We start from the raw sequence: 21,338 nt of genomic DNA, 5'->3' as shown, positions 1-21,338 counted from the left end.
GAGGCGCTACTTGAGACCCTTGTAATTATGTCTATCAGCATGACACTTTTCACTTAAAACCTACATCAATATCATATCCATTTTTTCCTTTCGTAGTTTGGAATTGATCATTGTCTAGGTCTAGGGGGCAATATTGTATGGCTTATTGGGTCTCTCAGTTGTGTTGGTGTTTCCTTGGCAACTCACTAAATAGTATTTTTCAATGCTTCCCTTAACATCAAGAGTTTCTCAACACTTATCAAATACCTTACTTTGAGTTGAACCTTTTTCTATAGTCTAGGATGGTACAATATTTGTCACTTGTAGAAGATAGTCACTTGCCTTTCACACAAACACTCCAACTAAAATGATTGAGACTTGCCTAACTTATTTTATTTGTATTGTCTATGCTGATTTCTTTGCTAAATGTTTTCTCCTTCGCCTCTTGAGGATGTCACCAAACTAGAGGACTGAGGGCATAGGACATGTCTTCTTTTGATTCCTATATATAGGTGTACTTTATGGATCTTAGGAGTCTTGAGTATCTTTCTTTGACCCCTTGACACTTAAGGCCTCCTTGTCTATTTATTGTATTTTCTCTTGCAAGATTGTGCTTATGACTATCTTGACAATTTGTATCTCAATGCAAGAATAATCTTTGTATACTAAACCTAGGAAATCTAACTATATTATCATCTTGATCTTTATGTCTTTGATGCATAAGTTGGATTCCCACATCCTATCTAATACATATTGATATCTTCATAGGTAGCACTAGTGATGATTGCATGATCTTGTGATGTCTCTAATATGGCTTGATGATGGGAACTAGGACCTAATTATTTGATCCTTGAAACTTGAACTTTGCATACTAGTTTGAATTCTAGGGTTTTATTATATTTTAATTTTAGACTTGAGTTTTGAGAGAGTCTCCTCATCTTTCATGGACATCTCAGTTAATTACATTCACCTTATTGATTCTTTTCAATTATATCTTCATCTTCTTTTGATCTTTTGATCTCGTTATCTTTCCTTTCCCTATCATTAAAAGGGTTAATCTTATCATAACATCTATCTACTCTTTTGAATCCTTTATATAGAATTTTAAAAATTCCTGACATCTTGGATCCATTTTTGGGATCAAAATAAAATTTGGGTTCATCTTGACGGTCAAAATCATGTTTTAAACTTTTGCTTTCTTCTACAAAGTTGAATAAAATTTGAAGGCTTAATATTTTTTTTTGAGGAACTCATCGTTTCTTTATTTCTTCATCATTTATCATCCATTCAAATATTTTCTTATGCATTCCATTTCATTCCATTTTACCTTTCTTTTCATTTCAACTTAATTCTCATGATTAATCTTTTTGGTCCAACTCAGTAAAACTAGGGCATATCTTCAATGCTGAGTGGTTAATCCTTGAGCTTAGTATCTTATCTATCATTATGGACCTGGACTTATTTTGATTTAATAAAATCTATCTCATTTATATATCTCCTCTACTTTATTTCAACTTCAATTTCGAGGGGGCAAGAACACTATATCTGTAATTCTATGCACTGACATCTACCTATCTAAAACTTGTCAGTATTCATCTTGTCATTTTGAGTTCTAATTTGTCTAACTTGACTTATCTTCTTTCTCTTTATCTACTTATCTTGGACATATTAATTCCCATCTTATAATTATGGGTGTTGATATTGTCTTATCTATCTCTCCTATTATTTAGTTCCACTACTTATTGACAGTGCATTTAGGATAATCTATCTCTTTGTGCTTCATTTGATCATATTTGGAGTTAGATCTATCTATCTATCTATCAGTTTGACATATTCATTCTTTGACTCAATGTTTTCCCAAATTGATCACAAATTGACTCAAAGATGGGAAAATTTAATCACCCAAAAATGGTCATCTAAACTACAAGCCTCCTTTTCTAATTTATCTATCTATCATCTTTGATAAGATATTTGTTTAATTTAAAAAACTTTATATTTGACCACTTTATACTAAGTCTTTATTTAATTAGAATAACTTGCTCCCTTTTAATTAAATACAATCCACTTTATCCTATGTGTGCACATAAAAGTAATTTCTAACTTTAAAATAAAAGAAATGCATTTTATCTATACTTATGAGGGCACAATTTTCAAGGTGGGTGAAATATCTTTTCTTCTCCACACATCTTTTTCCTCTTAAACACTACCATTGATTTTTTCTCATGAAAATTCTTGTGCACAAATTCAACTTGTGGTTGATTCTACATCATAGGACTTGCCTCTTTTTCCCTATCATCCATTTCTCTTTATAAGTCACCTCTATCCTCTCTCTCTAATATCTCATTCTTGTACTCTAATGTTACGATATCATTTTTTTAACTCACTCTTGAGAACATTTTCACTCACTTTTCTTTACTTGCATTCCTAGCTTATATTTCCCTTATGTATAAGCTTAACTCACATAGCATAATTAGGGGTTTTTGTAACTCTTCATTAACTTAGATCTTGCATCTCAATTAGATTTGTTTGCACTTGCATTATATACTTGATTCTTAGATACTAACACTCTTGGCTCTACTCCTTTGAGTCTTCCATTCAATGGTACACCTTTCAAGGGTTGCTTAACTAGATTCATTTGAGATCCACCATACGCTAGTGTATCCTTGGATGTCATAGATAGGAAGCTATAGGATGCCTCTTGAGATTCTCTTCATCATGGGTTCTCTCAAGAATAAGGGTCTATAGAAGTGTGTTCATCTTTAGAAAACACACCTCTTATCTTCTCATATTTCCAACAAATGCAATTTGTAATCCAAGTTAAAAAGTGCAATTTCCCTCATACTTGCATATAACTTAAAATATGCAACATGTAAATAACCACAATAAGTCTTATTTTCACAAGTATTATTAATAATACACAATTCTAAATAAAAAGTGTGATATGCATTTAAGAATTCCACTTACATCCCATGTAAATGTGCAAAGTGCTCCAAAAGGTCCAATTTAGAGTTTTAAAGGAAGAGTGTTTTGAAAAGTGTTATATGCAATGCGTAAATGCATTTGAGAAACCCATTTTGGAGAAAGGTGTTTTATTCCAACTTCATCCTTTCTCCAAGTTTTACTCTTTTCATTCCAAGTAAGAGTAAATCTTTGTTTTTGCTTGCATTTCTTGTTTTTGTTGCATATTTGGGGGAATATTTTTCATTTTTCCTTCCATTTGTTCATTGAGAACCCTAGATTTTTGTTTATTTTGAATATTTGATCAAAAATAATTTTAGATGCCCATTCCTTACAAATGAAAGAATATTTTTCCTCTCCAAAAAGAAATTTCTTGCACGGTTGAGGTGTTTGTGAGGTTTTTTCAAGTCTTCATTTTGTTTCAATGCAAGGGGTATGCTATTCTTTGCTTTCCTTATTTGTAAATATATTTGTTTCTTTATTTAAATGTTTTTTGCTTGTTTTTAGTACTTTTAGAGAGCCAGTTTGTGAGGAAAATTATGAAAGTTGTCCTAAGAATTGTAAGCTTTTCATCTACATTTAATCTCCAAATTTCCCCAAATCCATATTTCCCAAATATTCAATTTGAATTTAAAACCCTAATTACACATTTACACAAGTTTAAAATGATGAGTTTTTACCAAGATGTAAATGCATTTCTAAATCTTGATTTTGTGAAAAAAATTTCATTTTAAATATGAAGTTTCCTACCACATGGTTCTATACTACATCCACTTGCATTCATAGCCTTTGAAGCCAAAATACACATTCCCCCATATGCTATCCACCTAGGCAAAGCTAATTTTGACCTTGTTTTCCCCTAAAAAATAAGCTATCTATGTGTTTCCTAGCCTATCTAAGTGTTCAAAAAGTATCTAAAGCATACAAAGAACACTTATCCTCCATGGATCTACCATTATTGTCCAAAATTTGAAAGCCTCATGTATTCAATCCCATTCAAAGATGTTTTCACTCTTTGGAATTTTCATGTTGTAGTGAAATCATCAAGTTAGGATATGTCACATGAATTTTCACCTTCCAAAGGGAAAGATAAAATAAAGTATCAACACAACAAGAAATTGTCTCATGCCACTTTATCCCAAGTTTCATCATCATACAATGGAATTAGGAATAAAGAGGTTGGTCACCAACACACACACACACATAAATAAATAAATAAATATATATATATATATATATATATATATATCTTCAAAGAATAGAGACATACTATCAAGAAGACATGAATCAAAATAATTAAATATTCATTTGGTCTCCATTTTCCCAATGGCTTTCCTAGAATTTGAGTTCGTATAGGAATGTGCCAATCACTTCAATTAAAAAAAAAAACCATTTAAAGATCCTAATGGGAAACTTGTTTAGAGTTTATAGATGGACATCATTGAGAAGGTTTCCAACATGATAGAAATTCTAGAATGTGAAAATTTGACAAATGAGAATTCATAACTATTGTGGAATGAGAAAAAAGATTGATTAAATAAAGTGTGCAAATGAAAACTAGCTGATCAATAAGAGAACCAAGAGGCTATCAAATGATACAACATTATAGTTATCAAAGTGAATGCAGTGGCTAAAAATACATGAAATCTCGATCCTATAATGATCCAAGATCACATTACCATGTTCAAAGCATTTATAGATAATCCAAAGGCTTGATTCGTTTAGTTTCAATATTTCATCATTTAGCTTTAGTTTGTTTTTTATATTTTTTCTTATTGTTTAGAAGACATGTTGTGTAAAATTGGTTTGCATACAATCAAATTACACATCCCCTCAACAATGTAATTAAATAAGTCTTCTTTTCTTTTTTACTCAATCAAGGTGGTTGAGTTTCTCCCACCCTTTTCTCCATTTTTTTTCTCACCCCTTTTCCTATATAAGGAAGTTCCTTCTATTGTAAATATCATCTTTTTATGTGAAAGAAAAATCCATAGAATTTGTGCAGGTATAATTATAATTTATTTGTACAAGTTCTAAAGAAAAGTTGATAGAATAAGCAATTCTTCTCAAAATTATGTCTGTGAATAGTTGTGGTGGTGCAAATTGTAAGTTATCTATAATTCTAATTACTTTCTTAGATTTGTATAATTTTTTTATATTTAATGCCTCCATCTAATTAGTTTCTTTTAGTTCTTGTGCTGGGATATCTCAGATATTTAGAATTAAGAAATCATTGTCTATGAAAGTTTGTGTGCTCCATTTGTGATCTTGAAATTAGAGTTAGAAATTATCTACTTGTGGAAGTCTATTCTATGGAAACTCATCTTTAAAGAACTGCATAGGAGTCTGTGAGCTTCACATTCATCCTCATAGATTAGAAATTAGACATAGATCTAAGCCACTACACTACTTTAATTTAGTTTATTGGTATCATTGTTTCAATTTAAGATAGAAATGTAGTTAGTCTCCTTGTTCCCATTACCCATTTAACAAGGGATCTTTCCTAAAAAGAAGAGGAATGAATAATGGTAACATCAATTTTTAGATTGTCTCAACTTATTTCTTGCCTCAAATTGATCCAATTAACAATGAGAAGGGGGAGCATTCCCTTTTAGGTAGGAGAAAATTTGTCTCACATGCTATGGTTGGAATCCATATTTTGTAATAAAAGTTCTAAAAATACTAGTTGTAAAATATCCACCCAAAATTAGGGACTTTACAATACTTTAAGTCTCTTTAGATTGTAACCATTAATTTATAGAAAAAGGTGGTTACACTTTGTAAAAGATTAACATTTTTTTATCATAACTTTTCCCCTTTTTAATCTTCCAAATATTCACATCTCTTAAATTATAAAACTATAGTTGAAGATCATAATCTAGGTTAATTTATGCTCAATTTTAATTATTATTAATATCATCCTTTGATTCAGTATCCAAATTAAAGACAATGACCTTAGAAAATAGGATAGCATCAACCTACCTCAAAGGCCTCACAACAACCTTGCTAAGAGAAGAAGCTAACCTATCTAAAGAAGAGCCAAAATGAGAAATAATGGGATTATAAAAATAACTAACCCCATGGGAGTAGAGATTTATGTAGAGATAACACCCCAAAATATTATTTATGCAAAATATCCATTGATAAGACAAGAGAAAGTGCCAAAGAGGGAATGATCTTGCAGCATAAAAGCATTATACATCACCAAAGTAGAAAAGAAGCTGAAGATTGACATAGATTTTGAAAGAAAGAATATCAAAGGAGAAGAGATCCCTACATAAGGATCTGCACTAGGATTTTTTCCTCCCACAACATTGTAGGAAGGAGAAACCCTATCTACGGAGGTATGAGTGGGAGAAGAGATTTCAAAAATATTCTTTATTAATAAATGTTGATTTGTTTGGGAATTAAAATATTAAGCCATTTCATAAACGTTGGCATAAGTGATGTTGTAATGGTGGGTTGGTTTAGTAATGTCATTGTACAAATTTTATTGTGTGATGATAAGTTGTTACATTTTCATTGAATTCAATTGTTGACTTAGTGTTCCTAGAATGTTTCCAAGCATAAAAATAATGAGAAAGGTATCACCTAAAAATGGGCCTAGAGACTTAAGACCCTATTTTCTCCTAATCAAAATATTCTCCTAATTATGTCAACCATGTCATTGAAAAAATTCCTTCAATAATCAACTCAATTATGTTGACTCAAATACTGGCATAATTTATCAAAATCAATCACTTAAGTCTCAAACAAAAGATGAATCCAACCAATTTATTCCTAAATAAAGCATTGATGGCCGAGTCTCTTTAATTAAATAAAAAGATAAAATATACTTGTCTATGTTAATTATTAAAGATGAATTAATAGAAACTCCTAATTATATTTCACCACAAGGGGACAAGGAGGAAAGGCGATTTCTATATGGAAAAATGGGAGCACATCACATGGATCAACATCACATGGATTGCTACATGTTACATCCTTACTCTCCCTCAAATTTGATTCTTAACCACTCATTTGAGCATCCTTTTTATAAATAGGTTGTATTAGAAGCTCAAATTTCCCTCTCATTTAGATTTTCCTTTTTATGTCACCAAATTTAGGGCCCCTAATCCTAGAAGTAATCTTATGTTGTTTAATTTCTAATTCATTTTTTTGCATCCATAGTCATTAGCTCATCTTTCATTTTGGAATAATGGAATTTAATCCATGCTTTACATTTTCTTATCTCATCATTTGAATCTCTCATTCTTGGGGTACATTGTCATTAATTTAGGATATTATTTTGAGGGAAACCAATCTTATTTTTATAGTCGCACCTTAGTTGGAGAGCAATAGGAGGTTGTGTTAGGGTTTTTATTATTTTCTTTGATATATTTCATGTGATAACACCTAACATTTTAATGTCTTTTTGAAGTGTTTTTGAAAGTATCCACATATTTGAAACATATTTTTGGCACCCACCATCGGTCTAGACCCCTCACAATTCTTCCCTCTTCTTGTCTTTGACCTCTATCCCTCATTCTACCCAAGAAACTCTTGGAAAGTCATTTTTGATTTCCTATAAGTTTGTGAGTCAGCTCTAGTGCTCTTAGAAAGAAATCAATCACTCCTAGAGACTTCTTGAGAGAAATAGGTCATTTCTAGGGAAACCTAAAGAGTAATAAGTCATTTGGTGACAAAAAGTCATTTCTAAGGTTATATTTAGGTAATTAATGGGTAAGGTCCTTCTTGGTTGAGTTTTTTCTAGTGTAGAAAGTTGCTTTTGGGTACAAGGTCATTTCTGGTGATGCCTTTTGTGAAGTTTTGCAAACTACTAATTAGTGTATGTAGGTTTCCTTGAATACATCATTGAAACATTGTGCTTGTTTAGTGTTTTATTAAAAAAATATTATAAGTAGGGCCCTATGAAAAATTCTATACGGGTCTTCATAGAAAGATAGGGGAGTATGCTCTTTGTCATGTAAAAGTGATGAACATCGAAAAATTAGAAACCAAGACCTTATTAAAAGATGATGCAAAGAAATGTAATGATTATTTTTCCTTGTCTATTAATGAGGGGATTATTCTCTTATTTCTTTGAGAGAATCATAAACTTAGATTCTTTTGGACTTAATAAGAGGGAACTAGATTGATGATGAACCTGATCAATGTATCTTGGAAAAGTGAAGAGGATAAAAGAGTATTCTCTTGTCCATTTTTGGAGAGTTAGAAACTTAGACTCCTTACATCTAAACTAGTTAGTTATTGAGTTACTTTAAGAGGGTTTGTTAAAGTTCTCAACCTCTAGGAATGACCCAAGTGGGAACACATCTTATGCCACTAATTTTTCCCCACTATAATTCAAAAAGTTTTGGAGACTCTACAAACTCCAAAACCATGTTAATTCCATCCTCTTGATTCAAGATTAACACATATCTTGAGGATTCCCTATTTATTTTATTGATTGGAGCCACTCCCAACCTTTCTTACCAAGGGTGTACACTTGTATGGCATCAAGAGTAAATGAGAATGAAAGCCCTACTAGAAAATTTTAGATAGTTTTTAAGGAGGAATAATATTTGTGTGTGGAGGGGGAAGAATATCTCCTAAAGAAACTCACCATAGGTATACACCAAAACATTTGAAGGTGAAATGCGACATTTCTCCCTTTAGGGTAATCTTTGAACATAATTTTTTGAGTCCTTGGAAACATCAAATATATAGTGCCCTTTAGGTGATATGAATGTGTGAGGTTAACGTATACACATAATTTGTGAGAAAATATTTTTTCTTCTTTTACTTCTTTTAACTAGGGATAAGAATGGGTTTTTGAGTCTCAACTCATCTAAACAAGCCCAAATTGTCAAACCTTACTCTATTCCTTCTAAGTTGATTTGTCCTTGGAGTTTTTTTTCATATCCTACATTTGATGAAAATGGAGACCCCATATTTTGACATATTGGAACTTTCAAATTGCAAAAATAAATTTTAAACATCTCCATTTTGGTAAGCTAGTCCATTTTCCCATACAGAGTCATTGTTAGTACTCCCAAAAGTGAGTTGCTTCTAGTGCTCTCAAGAAGAAATACATTTTATTTAGGACTCAAAGCTCTTTTTGGGAGATATTAAGTTTTTTTTGGGGGTTCAAGGTCATTTATGGCAATGTTGAGTAATTTTTGGAAATGACATGAGTTGCTTGTGGGAGGAAAGCCATTTTTGGGAGCCTGATTTCTAGGAAAAGTCATTTTTGGGAAGATGACACTTTCAAAGGTGTTTTCAAGAGCCCAATTGCATATTTTAGTAAAATTTTGTGATCCCTTTCCAAGCCATCAATTTATAGGCGAAAAATCAGATGCTCTTATCAAGTCTATGTCTAAGTGTACCCCAAACTACATGCTCAAAGTTTAAACCTATCTTGCTTGTTATGTGTGTCTTGTCTTGTCAGTCAAACCTCTTAGTGATTAGCTCATGTATAAGGTAAAAAGCCTTTTGACACTAAAAATAACCACTCTTTGGCACATAGCTATACCTTGTGTCACATCTATCAAACTCTTAAGAAAAACACAATTATAACATCAATCAAAACTTGTCCAAACTTTGTAACACTATAAACTTGACCTACACACTTTGCATACACTAGCATCTCATGGTACTTACAAGATCAAAAATATACAACTTCATGAAAAATAATCCTTTTAAGGAATAAGGACCAAGACTTACAACATTTGAACAAAAAAAGACTTCACATAGATATCTCCTATTTGCATCAAGAACTCCTATGCAATAGAGTACACTAAGTGTACAACTAATAACACCTACAATTACTTAAAAAATGAATCTATCAACATCATTATGACTTGGATAAACATCAAGATGATAAAAATATGTATGATCAACCTATCTTCAACCTTATTGAAGAATTTTAGGATTTACAATTAGAGATTTGAAAAATGAAGAAAGAAAAGGAGACAATATAATGAGTATTCATTAATATCTATATGTCCTTTCCTATTTGGGTATATTTCCTTCAAACACAGAAACACCATCTTTTGATGAAGACTATATGACACAATCTTATGATGGAACTATCTTTGATCAAGAATATGAAGAAATGGATATATATTATTCACTTTAAAATCTTCCATATCTACAAGAACATCAAGAATAACTTATTCATTCCTTAGAGATAATCTTTACTCCTTTGGAATAAACATATGAAATAATTTTGGTAAAGCATCTTGAGAAAGATATAATCACATTGCCTTAAACCACCTCAAGTGGAATGAAATACTTGAATAATTATTGTGAATATCATAAATATAATAAGAATAAAACTTTAGATTGTATGGGATCAAAATATAAGATCCAAGACCTTATTGATGATAAATCAATTGAAATTGAAAATCTTAATGACTTATCTACTGAAAATACTATTCTCAAGAAAATTCAACTTAATGAACCCATGATGATTAGTGGTCCTCTTAAAGATCCCACTTCTTCCAAAATTCATGTGTATCCTAAGGCATCAAATCTATCCAACATGACTTCATTGAACAAAGGACCTAACATCTATCATATTCACTATGTGTACCTCTAAAAGAAATTCAAGATAATCTTCATTTGACTTCAAGTCAATTCAAGGTTTCCAAAATCAAAGACTCTAAATCTTCATGTACTATACTAGATATCATGCAAACTAAAGATACTCCCTTGTCCTTAGAAGTGGGTCCATTTCAAGAGGAGTTTTCAAAAGAGGAAGAAACAAGTATGACTAAAGATCAAGATCAAGATCCCTCCCTACCTTTTAATGTTTGCTAAGATGCTATCCTCCCCTCTCAAGAATAATGTATCCACCCATGTCCTATATCTTATCCATATTCAAGAAAGATCAAGATACCCTTTCAATAAAGCTTATTGAATATAAAAAGAAAGGTACTCTTCCTATTCTATCCAAATATCATTTTCAAGATCAAAGTATCCCCTTATTACCAAGAATCTTCCACGTTTCATCCTATAACCCTCCCTTAACTTTGAATCTGAAACACTCGTTTGAGCCTCCTTTATTTAAATAGAATGTATTAAAAGATCAAATTGATGTCTCATTTAGAATTGCATTGTCATGCTATTGAACTATTTACTAATTTTTGTGCATTCAAAGTAATTATCTCATCTTCTATTTTGGGATTATGAAGTTGAATCTCTTATTATCATTTATTACATCATTTGAATCTCTAATTCTAGGGGTGTATTGTCATTGATTTAGGTATGTGGTTTTAGGGAAAGAAAGATTATTTCACACTCATGCCTTGGTTAGACAGAAATAATATAGTTGTGTTAGGGATTTTATGTTTTCCTTTCATATATTCAAGTTCTTAACCCCTAACATTATAATGTCTTATTGAAGTGTATTTTTTTAGGTGTCCACATATTTGACACACAAATGGCACTAATCATTAGGAGTGTCTTTGACGGTCCATGGTACAATTCCTAATTTTGAACTGAAGAAAGGTATGATCAAGTGAATTGATAGTGCAACTAATAGAGCACTTGGTGACAAGGGATAGGTGATTACATTGGTTTATCAAATATATGATGAGTCAAGTGGAGAAATATCAAGATGATGTAAGAAACACATTTTAGATGATAGAGTTATGACCACAACTCATTAGTGTGACCAATAATGAAATGATAGAGTTCTTGAACATGTTAAAGTGTATTGAGTTATTGTACAACAATCAGTAACTTGATGATCACTGATTGATGTTGAGGTTGAGCTATATTCATTTAAGCCAAGCATGATATAGTGATCTATACTCATGATTGAAGATGATAATATGGGATCAAATTTCTCAATGCAAACATAAAAAGAAGATTCTAGATGAAAAAAGCATTTGGTTAGGACATGTTTGACCTCTTGGGACAAAATTCTATGATATGGTGGGTGCAGTCTTGGAAATATTTTTTTTCCTAGTTTAAGATTTATCTTATGAGGTGTTGGATTTGAGTGGGATAATTGAAATACATATTAGAATTAAATTTTATGCGTTGATTAGGGAAGTGGACTTGAAAGTTGTTGCCATGATTTCAGTCCCCCTTTATTTTTAAAAATTCTAGGATTAGGGTTGAGACAATGTGATGTCATGTTTGTGTCTAGATTGCCCTTAAGGAACTTCCTCTCTCATCTATCCCTTTGTGTGCACCTAGGTGGGCATTCAAAATAAATCTAATGCATTTTTTCATATTAGGTGATTAGAAAGGGAGGGTAAGTCTATGCATTTCCTAGATGAGAGGAAAGTTGTTCTGAAACCTTGATGCTTTGATCAAGTGTTCATGGTGAAGACAAGATGCATTCAAAAAGAAGGTCACACTTATATTCAAAGAAAAAAGGGAGAAGAGAACATCAATATCAAGGCTAGAGGATATGATGTAGATCATGGAAATAGGTTAGAAGGAAGACCATTCAAATCTGATGTAGAGGAAGAACTCAAATATCTAGCAATGGCAAACACCCTGGTCAAAGGTGGTAGGAATGAAAGATGGAAATTAAATTGATTGCACAGAATGCATCATAATCTCCACATCACTGGTTGAAAGGTTAGCTTGAATTAAATGATTGAATGAGATAGGTGATTGAAGGAAGCACTATCTTGTTATTTTAATAAAGTGAAATTTATGAAAGAAATGAAAGTTAAAGATCGCATGATCGTGACTTAGATCCATCCTAAAGAAATTCATTCTATGATGGTGTAAAGAGACAAACATGGTAGTTAAGATATAAGGCTATTGCATCTTCACAAGGAGTTAAAGTTAACCTAGAGTTAAGATAGCAAAGCTGTGAAAAGTGACTTGGGCAGTTGAGTGTGCAATCTGTGCAATATCCCACAATTAAAGGGGAAGTTAAAATCTTAAGCTGTGAAGTCGTGTACAAGGTGATAGTTAAACTCAAAATGGTTACCGCAACATCATATGTGGAAAAAAAGACTTTTTAAATTGTGAGGATGTAAAGAATGAATAGCATGGTTAAAGTTCAAAGGCTATTGCATCATCACATGTAGTTAAGAATAATCTAAGGTTAAAGTTGTGAAGGAGTGAAAGCATGTATTCATGACATCAAAGAGTTAAAAGATGAGTTAAAGTTTTAGGTTACAAGATTGCAATGGATGGTAGTAGTCAATTTTATATGGTTATCACATCGTCACATGGTCTCAGTAGAAATTAAATTCTTTAGTTGCAAAGTCGCGAAACAAGATAATAGTCTCTTATCAAATTTTTGCAATATCACAAAGGTTAATGTTAACTCTCAAAGAATGCTACAAAGGTGTGAAAATGGTAACTACAATAGTAATATTACAAGTCATTTCTATTTTTTAGGTAGTTAAAGTTGACTTGAAGTTAGGTTTGCGAAGGGGCAAAAGTATGTATTTGCAGATTTGTAGATTTAATGTTAACTTAAGATGTCAAAGTTGCAAAGTGGAAATAAAGAGCCAAAATAGTAAAGTTAATAGATCACAACATCACATGGTTAAGCTAGAAGAAAATATTTTGAGTTGCAAAATTGTGAAGAATGAAATGATAGTTAAGATAGCCTATGATCGCAACATCATAAGTAATTAAACTTAATCTTAAGTTAAGGTGGAAAAGCTATGAGATAGATAATAGTTAGTCATCACATCATCACAATGGTATAAGTATTGTAGGATGGATAGTTGTGAAGAGGTAAGAAGGATTAAGTTGTAGTTTTTGCAAGTTCACAAGGTTAAAGTCATGGTTAGTCTGGAGGGTTGCAATGTTGTGAAAATAGTTGATTGTGACTTCGCAACAGTTTTGTCATAGTTAAGTTTCAAGGTAGATGGAGGGTTTGACATGTTTAAATTGTGACCATTGATAAGAGATCGATAATGGAGATTTAAAATTGCTATGACTATTAGGATATGATATAAAAGTTTTGGCACCAAGGTGATTGTTATAGATCAAAGAGGAATATGATGTATTTTGAAGATTTCTAACCATTTCTGCTTTCTTTCTTTGATGTATTAAATTGTAGCTAATGATGATTGGATTTCTAAGTCATTTAAGTGCTCTATTAACATAGCTGATGAATCTATAACTGGCTAGGAATCCTAAGAGGAGGCCCATAAATGTAACTTTCATAGTTAATAGAAATAATCGATAAAGTTTACTTTGAGAAAACCCCCATAGCTAGGACTATTATGTGTAACTCTAAGTTCATTTTAAGTTTTTCTATTCATTTAGTTTAAAGTTGAATATATGGAATGAATGTGTTAATGTTGGAAGTTGAATGAATGTGGATGAACTTGGTTATTTTCCTTCGTTCAGTAGATTTTATGTCTTTCTCTCTTCAACATAAACATGTCTTCTATTTTCTCTACTATTTGTCATAGTTTGTGTGTTTAGAGTAGTCTATTGCATAAGGAAGCTAGAAATTGATGTGTGGAGTAGCTGAGTGATAGATAATATTGGTATTGTTAAATCATTAAGCTAATTGTGTAATCCAAGAATTACCTATTTCATCATCTTTTCCTTTCTTCTTCTTGTGGTAGCTAGTTATGCATGTTTCCATTCTTTCCATTATAAGTTTGAATAAATTCCATAAGTGTGAATTAGTCCCCCCTTCATTTTCCCAAGTTGTTTGAAGTGTTGAAAATCTTGGTTTTTTCCTCTTCTTCTCTTTGGTTAAGAGCATATCCCCAAAACTTGAAATACAAATTCATTGCACATCTTACGCTCATAAGGGAGTTGTACATTTCAATTTAGGGGTCTTTGATAGATTACTACATTGACCCATTTTGTTGTTAACTTTTTTTTTTTTCCATAAGCCATAGGGTAGTCAAAGAGTCACTATATAAACAAAATATCAAGGAAGACAAAGTGTTAACCAAAAAAAGTCCAATATATATTGTTGAAATTTTAACAATTTTTTTTTCTTGATCATGGTTGAACAAGTGTAGTGAAAGAAAAAAGTTGTGAGCAAGTAAGGGAAGAGTTGAGTATACTATGAAGTGCATGAGATTTAGTGGATTTGATCAATTAGTGGTAGTTCTATTCCACAAATCATTTTTTCTAATGTTCCCTAATAGTTACAGTAGTAGTAAAATCCCTTAACTAGGTGGACCCTAATAGATCCTTTACTGTAAATCTTTAACAACATCACACTTTGATTATGTTTAAAGTCCTTTAACTAGAATACTACTAAAAAAGTAAATATATTAATTGGGATAGAGGTAAATACCTTAATATGGTGGAACCTAACATTATCTTTATAACTATAATGCCCCAACTGAGAGGTCCTTGGAAACACAAATAAACATAGACTAACTTTTTTTGGGATTAAATTAAAGCATAAATACATGTAAATAATAATAAAAGAATCACAATAGAAGACTTAACTAACCAAAAAATAAAATATCCCCACATGTTCATCACTTACAAATGCATACATTTTTTAATACAAACATTAAGCATTCAAGATTCATTCAAAAACCAAAAAATAAGTTCCTAGCTGATTAAACCATACAAGTTCATTATCGATATAACACACACCCATGATGAAATCTAAAATACTTAGAGACAAAAATATCCAATAAGAAGTGTTAAGCTCCAAGAATATGTAGGACCCAAAAGAGTATCTAAAAGTACAAATTGCAGCTTCAGAATGCACGTGAGAATACCCATTGCTTTCCATTGGAAAAATTATAATTAATACTTGTGTAAGCCACAATTGGATCCCATGTAAGAATTCCCCACAAGCCATCTTAGTCACCTTCTAGGTTTGTGTGACACTTTGCATTTCCATATGAGAGAATAAATGTCTTGTAGAAAAAATACATTTTCATATGATTAAATGCATCCTCGTATGACATTAGGAGGACAACACCACTAAAATGAATAAAAGAAGCAAGAAAATAATGAAACCTTAGCACCAGGGAGTACTAAATCCATGTAAATCAAGGAGTAAAAACTTGACATCATCAATTAAATGTCAATAAGCCTATTATGCTAAATAACTAATATTCTAACTCTAAGCCAATAAATGCAACATCAAGACAAAGCCAAAAGGCACCAAGTACAACATGTGCATCAAGAGTACTTAAATACCAAGTAATCCATAGGCATGAAGAAATATAATCAAAGACATAAAATATGATATTATACCAACACATCTCTAATCCATAGAAGTGATAATAAGACATCTAGATAAAGTAAATGCATATCAAGAGAGTACAACTACTCATTTAATACATGCACACCATTGAAATAATGATATCAAAGAATCAAAGTAATAACATAAATCACAAGGAAACTGATGGGGACACAAACCAAGCACATAATGGACACAATAGGAAAGGGAAAATTCTATTAATTGTAAAAATATGCTAGTACACTTAGTGCAGAGAAACAGACTCCAAAACATGCCCTATGGGCTTACAATAGCATAAATCTAGAGATAAATTCTTCTCCTAGTACATTCTCTCAAACTCCACTCCGAACTGCCTTTTACAATGCCAAAAATGTCCTTAAATAGACCCCAAAGGGTTAAGGATTAGGAATACATTCTAGAAAGTGCTAGTTGGCATCCACCAAACAAATAGAAGGCTCCAGAAGCTGCATTAGAAGTCGGCACAAAATTAGAAGAATCCAGAAACGGTAATTGAACTTTCGGGAGGCATAACTTTTGAACTGTAGCTTTGATTGATGAACCATTTACATTTTTGGAAAGCTCTCAAAGTTCTCTATAGCCATATGGACAAGCTATTATCATCTCCCATTTTTTGGTCCTGTACGAGGTCATTTAATGCCCTGAACCTGACTTTGGAGTACTCTTAGGATGTCTCCAGAAACTAAAAAATTGCAATAACTTAGGGAATTATTTTATGGATTCAATATAAAGGAAGGACATTTTCCTTTATCAAAAAAAAAAGTGAAGTAATTATAAGTAGCACAAAGAGTGGAATGTGAAGTTGAGCAGAATAGAGGAGACATGAAGGAAACTTCATTGCCAAGGTTTTATTGGGTGATTTGAGGTTTTATATTTGGATATGAGGTTCATGTCCTAGTCTACAAGGTCTGGTAGTGATTGGTTTGGTTGATAGAATAGAGGAAATAGGAACATAATAGTAAATTAATTATTTGGGTAATGATCTCTTTTTGTAGTTGAAATTGCATGTTTGGGCAGTGAGCTCTTCTTGCATACATTGTACCACAACTCTTAACAGGGATTCAGAGTCTCCCAATAGGGACTCATATGTAATAAATGTTGTAATAGACTCCTAATAGGGTCCATCCTATAACAAGGAATATTTATATTAGTACATCATCTAGTGGGCATCATTCCTATTGGGGTTTTCCTTGTGATCAAGGGTTTCCCTAGTTAACGTATCTGGTGTAATTGTCTATGTGCATCTCATTACAGTTGTTGTTTACTTTGGTTGAATGGTTAAGTTTATTGAAAGAAGATACATGTTTTAATTGTTGGATAACTGATTGACCACCTCCCCCCCCCCCCCCCCCCCCCCCCCAACCTTAGCTATCTTGGTGGACTAATGTTTCTAATAATTGGTATCAGATCATCAGGTCCTTGAAGATAAAGTTTAACAACTTTGGGAGATCCATGGTGAGCATGTTCAGAATTTTTTTTTTGAAGTTTAATGGAACAAATTATGATATCTAGAAGGAAAAAATGAAGACAAATATTATGTATCAAAGAAGAAAGAGGTCTTTTTATGTACTACATGAGAGCTAGAGAAGTCTTATTGACTGCACTTCCTAAAACTGAATACAATTAGGTAAAGTCACTTGCTACTTCACATTTGATTTGGAAAGCTTTGGAAACTAGTTTTGAAGGTGATGAACATTCTAAGAAGTTGAGGCTACAAAGTTGGATTTGTGCATTTCAAGATGCTAAAATGATGGACGATGAATCTATAAGTACATATGTAGGTAGTATATTAGAAATTACTAGAGGTATTAGATCTTGAGGATGAACCAAAGAAGATGATGAGGTGATATGGAAGATATTGAAAAGATTAACACCACCACTTAAGTTAGTAGTTCAAATGATACAGTTGTTGATATCTTGTACCAAATATTTTACAAAGGAGACACTTCTTGGAAGACTTGAAGTAGTTGGGAATGAGATTAGATAGTCTAGAGAATTGAATAGAACTGAAACAACTTTTAGTGCCTTGAATATTTGACTAGGTCTATCAAGGAGAACAAGTGCTAGAGGAGATTATGCTAGCAGTAGCAAATCAAATGAGGACATAAATATTGAAGAAGGAGTAAACCTTTTGGTAAGAAGAGAAAAAGGTTGGAAGAAAATCCTTAAATGTTGGACTTGTGATGAATATGGTCATTATGCATCTAAGTATCCTAAAAGAGAGAAAAAGTATAGAGGTAATTTCAAACATAGAAAAGATAGAGAGTGTTTGTATACAAATGAAGAAAATGATTTTGATGAACAAGCAGTAAGTGTTAGTGATGATGAAATTGGATTTGTAGCTATTAAAGAAGAAAGTCTAGACAAAGTGGCTTTGGTATCATAGGTTGAAAAGAAATATGATTGGATAATTGACAATGGTTGTGTACATCATATTACTAGTGATATGAACAAATTTGTTAACTTCAAAAGTCATGATGAAGGCATTGTTAGAGCTGAAAATAATGTAGCATGCCAAGTTAAAGGCATTGGATCTATAACTCTTGATGGTAAGACTAATGCTAAGGATATATATTTTGTTGATGGTTTGAAGCACAATATTTTGTGTGTTGGTCAACTACTGGACAAATGTTATTAGTTGCAGTTCACAGAGAAGACATGCATGATCAGAGACAAAGATGGAAAAGTAATTGGAATAAGAGGTAATGTATTTCAGTTTAATCCTATTGAAATGACATGTTTGGTTGCTAAGTTAGATGATAGTTTCCTATGACATAAGAGATTTTTTCATATAAACTTTGACAATATTGTGAAGACTAGGAGTATGTTTACAGTTAGAGATTTGGCTAAGATTGTAATGCTTAGTAACACAATTTGCAAGGAGTGTCTTTTGGAAAATAATATCAAAAATTCTTTTCCTTATAAGAAGTTTACTACTACAACAAAATTGGAGATTGTACACACAGATCTCAGTAGTCCTACAAAGACTAAAGGATTCTATGGGGAAAGGTATTTCATGATTTTAGTTGATGACTTTTCTAGAATGATGCAGGTTGCATTTATTAAAGAGAAATTTGAGGCATTTGATTAGTTCAAGATAATCAACAATATAGTTGAGAATGAATAAGACATGAAGATTAAATATTTAAGATCTGATAGAGGAGGAGAGTTTACTTCAAATCAATTGAGCATGTTTTGTGAAGCTAATGGAATCAAAAGATAGTTATTAGCTCCAAAAACCCTTGAACAAAATGGTATAGTAGATAGAATAAACAAGTCAGTTACATAAGCAACAAGAATTATGTTTGTTGAGAATGATGTATCCAAAATGTTTTGGAGAGAAGCTATGAATACAAAAATATACATTATGAATAGAGTATAGGTCAAGAAAGTCACAAGCAAGACCCCTTATGAATTGTGTTTTGGTCACTCACCTATAGTTAAGTATTTCAAAACTTTTGGCAGTAAGTGTTATATCAAAAGAGATGATGATATTGGTAAGTTTGATGCTTGAAGTGATGAAGGTATGTTTCTTGGTTATTCATTAAAAATAAAAAGTTATAGATGCTATAATCTAAGAAATAATACTATTATGGAAAGTGCAAATGTGAAAATTAACGAGAAATTTAGGATACAAGAGAGAAAGATTGATTATAATTCTGATGATGATGTTGTTAATAAGCCAAGGAATGATGAATTATTCCTTGAGACTAATAATGACTTGCAGAATGAAGGACAACCAAGGTAGGAACAAAGCTCAAAACCTTCAACAAAGCCAAGAGTTGAGATAACAACTCCTACTTTGTGAAAGAATATGACAAAGAACCATCCACCTGAGTAGATCATCGAAAGTAGAGATAAATGAGTGATGACAAGAAGTAGAGTCAATGAAGAACTATGTTTGATATCCCATGTCGAACCTAAGAATGAAGATGAAGCATGTAAAGATTATCATTGGAAATAAGCTATTAAAGAGGAATTAGATTAGATAGTAAAGAATGTGACATGGGAATTGGTCCCTAGACCTGTAGAAAGAATGTGATAGGAACCAAATGGATATTTAGAAACAAGATGGATGAGCAAGGAAAATTTTTAAGGAATAAAGAAAGATTAGTATGTAAAGATTACTCATAGAAAGAACAAATAGATTATGATGAGACCTATGTTCTTGTGGCTAGAATAGAAGTAGTAAGGTTATGTTGGAATTCACAAGTGGGAAGAATACTTTTGAGAGAGGGGGTGAATCAGAAGTATCAAACTTTAACCTCTTAAACTATTTAACTAAAATCAATCACATGCATCTAACATCTTCTAATAAACATGAAAATAAAGGCATGCATGAAAATAGATAACACAAGATTTGATCACCTAGAAACCCTCCAAAATGAGAGGTAAAACTATAGTGGGGATGACACCCATAACTTATCACTGCAACAATATGTAACTTGTCAATGTTACAAAGTTTGACCACCAATAATGGTCTACCCTATGAGAGGCCTACCCTATTAAAGGCTCTACACCCTGTTAAAAGTGACCTATCTAAAGGATTTATAAACATTCACTTGGAATGTCACCCTATTAAAGGATTTAACATCATGTTAAGGATTTACAATATGGCTATTAAACCAACCTATAATCATAGGATTTTCATTCTCCTAATATAATGGCTAGAAAGTATAGTAGAATGTGTTGACGTGATGAATTAAAATCTTCAATTTATGATTCTAGATACTTGTTCTATCTAATCTGATTTGATCCTTCTTGATCTGATATAACTCTATTTGAAGTGTTGATACTCTATTCTGATCAACTTGATTTTGTAATGTTATTCTTCCTCTAAGTCTTCAAACCCCTTTCACTTTCTTCAAAAATTTTCTAGCATTCTCTCATGCATTCCATACAATCCACATGACATTTAACTATGGGGTTTTGACCTCCTTAAAAAGGTTTTGAGGCTTAGGGTTAGGTATGAATCTATGATTGAGATTCATCCATCTTTCCCACTCAATTCTTTCCATTTTTCTAATTGGTTGCATGCTCTTTCCATTTTTTTGATTGGTTGCATGTTGTTTCCATAGGGAATGTAATAGATTTAGTCTTATCTTTTAGATCCTTCAAGATTCATCTTGAGTCAACTCAAAAATGGTTTACATTAGAGTTTTTGAGGGCACAAACACTTCTACTAATTCTATGTTACTCGACACTTACTAATTGCTGACGCTCGACACATATAAGAATT

This window comes from Cupressus sempervirens, chromosome 9 (assembly GCF_028749045.1).
Source record: "Cupressus sempervirens isolate cs-2001-9-10 chromosome 9, ASM2874904v1, whole genome shotgun sequence".
Taxonomy (NCBI): Eukaryota; Viridiplantae; Streptophyta; class Pinopsida; order Cupressales; family Cupressaceae; genus Cupressus; species Cupressus sempervirens.
This window is presented reverse-complemented; position numbering follows the sequence as displayed.